At 42.1% G+C, this 8,752-nt stretch overlaps 1 pseudogene; it reads right to left on the reverse strand.

Moving 5' to 3' along the window:
• Positions 1 to 1,167: 1,167 nt before the first annotated feature.
• On the reverse strand, positions 1,168 to 1,747 carry LOC102007568 (annotated as a pseudogene).
• Between the last annotated feature and the right edge of the window lie 7,005 nt (positions 1,748 to 8,752).

Below are 8,752 nucleotides of genomic sequence, written 5' to 3' on the forward strand. Positions count from 1 at the left end.
TCAGTATGTAATACAACAAGCATTGTTAATTTCCTACCACTTTGTTTGTAACTCTGTATTATCTGTACTGTTCTTTTGCTATTTTGTAAAAGGTTGTCTGTCTGTTAATGTTTTCCTCCTTTTATTTTTAAAAGAAAAAGGAAAGAAAAGAAAAAACCATAAGCATAATGTCCTCACACTGAAAAGACAATATACAGAAAGAAAAACAAAACAGAAAACAGAACAAAGAGAAAACGAAAAAGAAAGGGAAAACAAACAAGAAAGAAACAAAGAATAAAAACAAAAAACAAAACATTCATCCAGCCAAATACCAAGGGGGAAACCAATCCAACAGAAAAATGAAAGCAGTGAAATTCTTCTAGTGTCTATAGCTCTGTGTTAGGTCCAAGTCGGATCCCAGAAATGTGTACTCTGGCCAAGATTTCAGGTGGATTTGTGCTGGGTTTGGGCCTGATTTTTTTTTTTTACATAAAAATCCAACTTTATTGAACATAGGAATAAATAGATTTTCAAATTAATTATTTTTGCTTTAAGGTTATTAGTTTTGAAGCTATCTGATCCACGGTAGAACTTACTAACTGGTACTATATGAAGATGCTTTTCTATTACTTCAATTCTATATTCATAAACAAATATATTTAAATCTAGATAGAAACATTTGTGACTGGATTAGTGCATGGTAATCCTTGCTATTTGCACTGCTCAAGCTGGCGGTAGGGGATCATCCTCTCTATAGCAAATTTGAATCACAAGCTCAAGTTTGAATTTTATACAAAAATTCAGTTTTATTATTATTCTTACAGTAGTGGGAGCTGACATCTATACAGGCAAGCATATACTTTTGTTTTTTATCTCCTAGCTGAACAAAAATATACATAATGTATTGTTTTCATTAGGCAAGACTTGCTTTTTATATTTTAATGAGAATGCCATGTGACCCTTTCTTGAACAAAATGACCAGTGTACTAATGGAACCATCTTTGGAGGAAGTACTTAATATGCATAATTTATTTAAATACATTCTCCAGTAAGAAATAGAGAATTTACTGCCTTTACTTGGAAGGTGTTATAGCTATCTGTCAGATTTCCATGTGCAGCTCACCAACATTCCCTTATTGGAAATATCCAGTATTTCCATGCTGTAGTTCTCCAAAGGACTTGAAAGTCTCAAAATTCTGTGTCTCCTTTGGCTTGCTTTTCTCTTGATTCCACCCAGCATTTATTAATGGTTTGCTTCATATCATCATCTCCATCTTCATAAATTTTCTTTGAAACATTCATTAATCCCTCACTAGAATCTGTCTCAGCATTGTAGGGTGTCTTTTCTTTTTCTTTGCACTCCTTTTCAACCTGAGTTAAGTACTCCCACTGAGTTTTCCGCTCTCTTTCTACACAAGAACTGTATCAGTCTTGATTTTTTTGAACTGCCTTCCACTGAGATGGATTTCAAGAGATTGTTCACAATCGTAGAGGAACACTTCCCATTTAGATTCTTTAACAAAAGATCAAATGACCTCTCTGTGAAATACTCCTGAACATTCTCAGCAGGAACTAGAGGAGCTCCAGTTAAGGTAATGCAGATTTTCACAAACTTATCTGACTGAGCCCATCCGTAATTACTGATCTTCATTGTGTATCCTGTTGTGATGGGAGCAACCACAGGAGCTGGTTTTTCATTGTCAAGAAGTTCTGGTTTCTTCTGTGATTTGTGTTGCATCTTACTCTTTATTTCTGTTTCAATCTTGGATTTTTCGGGGCTGGGGATTTAGCTCAGCGGCAAAGCGCCTGCCTGGCAAGCGCAAGGTTGTGAGTTCGGTTCCCGGTACCGGAGAAAAAACAAAAAAATCTTGGGTTTTTCAGCTCTCTTCCTAGTGGCCTTTTCTAGCAATTCCTTTACCTCTTCTAGATAATTCTGCAGCTTTTCTTTCCATTTTGGCTCTAGGGGATAGGTAGGCCATGCACATGTGCAGAAAAATATTAAAGGCTTTTTTTCAGTGTGTAAGGCTCCAGCATCTTCTAGTGCTTAATGATGCACTCTAAAGGAGTAAGAGATGACTGTGAATTTCCTGTCTCCACCCAGTGATCTCGGTGGGACCTCCAGAATGACATGGGGGAGAAAAACTCCCAACCTAAACGATATCTGTGATGAGTTTATGTTCTCTAAAATTGAAGAATCAATTTTAGGAACAACGGAGGTTAAGAGCAGAATTTATTGAGGGAAAGAAAGCTTCTGTCTGAGAGAGGGACAGAAGAGGGCCCCTAGCTCTGATCTTTGTCTCAGGATTTGGGGGATGGGATTACTTTTCTGTGGCTGGAGTTCTCCCCAGTCGTTTGGAAAATAAAATGAAAAGAAAAAAAAGATAATATACAAGAAAAGAAAAGGCAGCAGCCCTACCCACCCGCTTCTATTCCTCACGCTTTTGTCCCCAACTGCAACACTGGTTCTCCTAAACCACCTACTGGCTCGTATTGTTACTGCTGCATGAGACATTTCCACACCTTTAGTTCTGCCTGTCCATCCTGTGTGCCCTAGCCAGGGTCCCGCTGCGTTGCTGGCATTTCTGCCAGTCTCCAGGTCCCGAGTTCCACCAGTGGAGGGAAGGAGGGGAGGATTTCAGACTCCTCTCCCCAGCCCAATCCACCCACTTATCATGTTAAATAACCCTTAGTTATTGCGGGCTGATCAGGGCCACAATCTCCCAAACAAGTGGATGGCAAAGCTTAAACAAATGAGACAATTGAAACGATTTCAGGGCTCCAGGAGGGTCTCACTCTCTTACAGCTTCGATATTCTCTGAGTTTGGACAAAGACTTCTCTGGGCAGCCTGCATTTATTTAGTTTTCAGACAAAGGGAGAGGATACTCAAGAAAACGCAGGAATCTCACAGGACACTGGGAGAATTTTCCCAAGTAGTAAATTATGTCAATCAGGAGAACTATCTTATCCATAGGTTGGTATTTATTGTAGGAGTGTGGAGCCTGCAGCTACAGTCTCCTTGTAGTTAATTGGGGTTGGAGCCAAATGCCCTCGACTGTGTCCTTATCTTGTCCTTTGAGGAGTCACAGCTTCACAGGCCAAGACAGGCCTCAGGGTGACCAGGGACTCACAGAGGTTTACTTACTATGAGTCCCCTGCCCATCCCCAGACAAGGTGCCTAAGCTTCAGACAACTCACAAGTAAACACAGAAAACCAATTGGTTAATATTAAATCCTGCTCAGAGCCATTTTGTAGTGGTCTCCAACACCACTGTCAACTTGACAACCACATGCCTTTCTTTAAACTGTAGTTTCCAGATACAAAGATTAGGTCATAATTGCACCTAACATGCTATACCTATTCTGCATATGAATGGAAATGCACTGATTCCCTCTCCAGAATAGAAGGAAAGTTTTCTTTAGGCGATGTTTACTCCTGACATTTCATAACTTGAACAATAAAACACTGGTTTAAAAATGCTTAAGAACCAGTATTAAATCTATGAACATTATATTATATTGGAAGCATATTGAAAGAGAACTATTACAATTACACTCCCTGTTTCTGTAGCTGATCATGGGGTCATAGCTGGAATTATGAACCAGCTTCTTCTGTTATCCATTCTGCATTCTCTTGTGCTTCAGCAAGCACCTCAGAAGGTCTTGGTTCTTTCCCTGGTGGGGTGACCAATACCATGATTTCTGAAGATTCTGAACCATTTGTTGTTCTGCCTGAGTTGGGTTGTTGTAATTTCCTGCTGACTTTAATTTTTTTTTGTTGTTGTTTTTTTTTTTGTTTGTTTGTTTTTCTCCGGTACCGGGAACCGAACTCACGACCTTGTGCTTGCCAGGCAAGCGCTTTGCCACTGAGCTAAATCCCCAGCCCCTGCTGACTTTAATAACAGGGCATGGTAGTACCAGGAGGTACCTTAAGGGATCTCCTACACTCCAAGCATGTTCTTCCTTTCCTCCATTCCATCTCTGCCACCATGCCCACTCCAATCATGAGCCTTTTGGGCAATGACAGGGGTAGTTGAAGAAAGAGGTGACCACTATTTATAGAATTGGTAATCTTATCCACTTGACTGTTAAAATCCTCTTCTTCTGAGTTCACTTCTTGGTGAGCAGTCATGTGGGGTACAAATATTTTCACATGCTTTGCCCGTATGGAGAAGTCTCACATACACCCCTTCTCCAAATACCTTTGTCGCCTATTTTCCAGTCACATTCCTTCCAAGTTTCTCACCATCCTGCCAGACTGTTGGTTACAGCCCATGAATCAGTGTACAGCTGCACATCTGGTCATTTTTCTTTCCAGGCAAAATGTGCTACCAGGAACACTGCCCAAAGTTGTGCCCACTGTGAAGAGTTCCCTTCACCACCATCCTTCAAAAAATGTCTTGGAAGAGGACTACAGCTGTTCACTTGTGGGTGGTGTCTGTGTAAGGTGTAGAATCATCTAAAAACAGGATCTAGTCTTCTGTTATTTCCCACAGGGCTGTAGGTGCATGCTGGGAAATAAGGCAACGTAGCAAGTGTAGGAGTCATGGGCATTTGGGCAACTTCTTCCTGTAACTTGCTTGTACCCTCTGGACCTCCTCTGACTTGATCAATATATACTACTTCCATTTAATGATAAATTGTTGCTTTACACATCCTACCTTATGACTTGGCTGATCAGATAATACCCGGGTCATAACAGGCAATTCAATTTGCATGGTAACTCAGTGTCCCAAGGTCAAGGACTCAGTTTCCCACTAAGGATCAGTATCAGGCCAAGCGCTGTTTTTCAAAAGGAGAGTAGTTTTTTTCAGGTAACGGCAGAGCCTCGCTCCAAAATCCTGAAGGTCTCCTCTGCAATTCTCCTATGGGGATCTGCCAGAGATTCTAAACAGCAAACCTACCTGTCACTGACACTTCAAGTACCACTGAATCAGCTGGATCATATGGTCCCATTGGAACAGCAGTGTGGACCTGTTGCAGAGCCTTCCTTTGTTCTGAGCCTCACTCAAAACTAGCAGCTTTCTCAGTCCCTCAGTCAGTGGGCTGGAGTAAAACGCTGAGGTGCGGAATGTGTCACTCCCAATACCAAAATATGCTCACTAGATGTTGTGCCTCTTTTTGGTTGTAGATGGAGCCAGACGCAACAATTTATCTTTTGCTTTAGAAAGAAAATCTTTACACGCCCCACATCACTGGACTCCTAGAAATTTCACTAAGGTAGAAGGACCTTGAATTTTAGTTGGATTTATTCCTCATCCTCTGCCTTTCAAATGCTTTACTAACAAATCCACAGTGTTGCTATCCTCTGCTCACTCAGCCCAATCAGCAGAACATCACCCGTGTAATGGACCAATGTAAGATCCCTGAAAACTAAGTTGTGCACAGGGCTGGAGAGTTAATGTAAGTGTGAGGTAGACACTGAAGTTGTATTGCAGCCTTGCCAGCTGAAAGAAATTGGTTCTGATGGGTCTTAAAGATAGGTTTGGAGAAGAAGACATTCACCAGACCAGCAGCTGCATATCGAGTACCAGGAGATGTTAATTGGCTCAAGTAAGGAAGCCGCATCTGGTACAGCAGTTGCAATCAGAGGCACCACTTGACTCAGTGTGCAGCAATCTACCACCACTCCCCAAGAACGGCCCATCTTCTGCACAGGCCAAGTGGGAAAATGAAATGGAGAAGTGGTGGAGACCACCACCCCTGCAGCTTCATGTCCTTGATACCGGCACTAGTATCAGCAATCTTTCCAGGAATGCCGTACTGGTTTTGGTTTACTATTTTACCAGGCAAAGGCAATTCTAATGGCTTCCATTTGGTATTTCCAGCTATCATCGCCCTCACACTACAGGGTAAGGAACCAATGTGAGGATTCTGCCAAGTAGGAAATGTATCTGTCCCAGTTATTCACTGTGGAATAGGAGAACTGACCACAGGACAGATTCAGGACATCCTGAACCACTTTGAGTTAGACCTCTGCTAAAACTCTATTGATCACCTGCCTTCCACAGGTGCCTACCCTTACTGGATGGCCACAATGACATTTTGGAAGCCCTGGAATTAACTTTAGTCCAGAGCCAGTGTCCAGTAATCCCCTCAAAGGTCTGATCCTTTTCCTTCCCACAGTGTACAGTTACTCTGGCAAAGACCTCAGGTCCCTTTGGGGAAGGATGGAAAAGATTGACCATATAAATTTTTATGGTACAGCAGGGTCATTCCTCAAGGAGGCCCAACCTCCCCTACATTCAAGGGGCTCTGGGTGTGTAAAGTGCCTCAAATCGAAGGACTGGTGGAGGGGCTGTGATCTCCTGGTATGACAATTTGAAACAGGTTTCTATTAATTTGCCCTCCAATTTTTTGGATTATATAAATCTAATCAATGGGCTGGGGATTTAGCTCAGCGGCAAAAGCGCCTGCCTGGCAAGCGCAAGGTCGTGAGTTGGGTTCCTGGTACCGGAGAAAAACAAAAACAACAACAACAAAAAATCTAATCAACATTTTGCAGGCTTTACATCTATCTCACTTTTGAAAACTTCATGACTAAGCAGCCAAGGCTATAGTTACACATTTCGGACGACTCTAATCATTGTTCTGCTTCCGCTGTCCATTACAATAGTGCATGCATCTGGCTTTTGGTGGGTAAGTGCTACCATAGGACTCCTGGTGTCAAATCCATTGCCCTTAAGTTTCCCAATTGAGCAGCTGTGGTCCCCACTGGCAGGTCTGTCATACAGAGAAGAGTAATGGCAGGGCTGTTCAGGGCTACCAGTGCTCCCCTCGTGAATCTGTTTCTCAAGGTGTTAGTGAAGGGTACATTTTCTGGATCATCCCCGTGTGTTAGGTTAGGTTAACATGACAAATCCTACTGAAACCTGCACAGAAGATCTCAGTCTAACCCACCTGGCAATATGGTACATGGACACAAGATAAAGACAAAGAAAGAATATCCTGCAGTTGAGGAGCTCTGGGATGACTCAGTGGTCTGTGGAACAAAAGACCATGAGTCCAAGGCTCATGGCTTTTATTGGTATCAATCGGGGAGGTGTGTGTGTGGGGGGTTGTCATGGCAGAGTGTCTATGAAAAAGAAACTTTGCAGGCATTGGCTGTAATGAGACACAGAGCAATTTTGTACCAGGCACAAAGGCTTTCTTTTTTGGACAGTTTGATGTACGCAAGGCCAATGCCTTTATTGCCAGGAATGTACAATTCCTTCTGAGTCTCAAGGCCTCAGCTGAGACGTTAGCTCATGTCTTAGCCCTGGGATCCCACAGGCACTTGTTCAAGCCTCCATGCCAGCCATCAGCAGGTAAGGGAGCTGTTGTCACTTGTGTGCTGTCACTGTGCCACGCTGAGACTCACTGGTGCCTCAGACACACTTCATCACATTCTTTTAGCCAATTAGGGAAACATCCGTTTCAATACAGCCAGCTCTGCATATCTCAGTGAATAAGGTTGAAGGAGAGGTTAGGGAAAGATCAAGAAAAGGGGTTTCATTTCTCAGGAGACTGCAGCTTGACAGTCTCCCAGAAAATGCACTCCAGCATTCCCATTTCCTATGGCTCCCCTCCCTCATCAAGGGTAAATCTTCAAATGTCAGAGTCTCTAACTCATTCACAGCGGGGCATCTTTGACCCATACTTCTGGCAACCAGCCAAATAAGCTATTAACACCTTTCTTTACTCCATGAGCTGCAACACTCACTTCAGATTCTCTGTTTAATGGGCCCATATCAAAACAGAAAGCCTGGTTCAAGTGTCTACCTATGCCACCATTATCCTACACATGTAAAATCCACCCCACCTTTGCTCATCAGGCCTCTGTTTTATACAAGAATTAGAAAACTTAGCTTTTGCACAGCACACAAAACCACCAACAGAGTGAGGAGACAGTCCACACAGTGGGAAAACATTTTGTTCCTCAAAGGACTAATATCCAGAATACATAAAGAAGTAAAAAAACAAAAATCAAACTCCCCAAATTTAAAGACCCAATCTAAAACTGGACACCTGAAATGAATACAGACCTCTCAGATGAAGTCAAAATGGCAAATAAATATATAAAAACTGATCAACATCACGGGTCACATGAGAGATGCTCATTAAAACAACACAGAGAGTCCATGTCACACCGGAAAGGATGGCTATTATCAAGAAATCATCCAATTAAAATGCTGGCATGGCAGTGGAAGAAAAGCAAGCCTTCTCCACTTCTGGTGGAAGTGTAGACTTGTGCAACCACTGTGGAAATCAGGGTGGAGATACCTCAAAAAACTAGAACTAAAGATCTCATTTGACCCAGCTATTCTCCTTCTGGTTATCTTCCTCAAAGAATTAAAATGACCGTAGTATAGCTATGTATGAACAACCATGTTCATAGTGGCACAGTTTGTAATAGTTAACTCTTGGAAACAGCCCAAAGGCCAAGCAACCAATGAATGCATAAAGATGTGGATTTTTTTTTTTTTACAACAGAGTACTACTGTGCCATAAAGAAGGATAAACTTGAGACATTTCTAGGTCAATGGATGCACCTTCAGTCCATACTCTTAAGTGAGATAAATGGGACACACATGTGTAAATATCACATTGTCTCTCTGGTGTGAGAAACTAAAAGTGTAAACAAGGACCAAAATGTATAACACATGTTGTGAAATAGGAAGAAATTATTCACATGGGAAGGGCAACTAGCGAAGGGGGAAGGGAAAAAGGAAGGAAGGGAAAACCAAAAAAATGAGAAAAGAAGGATGAAATGGAAAAGAAGGAAGCATAGGTTTT

Source organism: Chinchilla lanigera, unplaced genomic scaffold (assembly GCF_000276665.1).
Source record: "Chinchilla lanigera isolate Chin_1 unplaced genomic scaffold, ChiLan1.0 scaffold00094, whole genome shotgun sequence".
Classification (NCBI taxonomy): domain Eukaryota; kingdom Metazoa; phylum Chordata; class Mammalia; order Rodentia; family Chinchillidae; genus Chinchilla; species Chinchilla lanigera.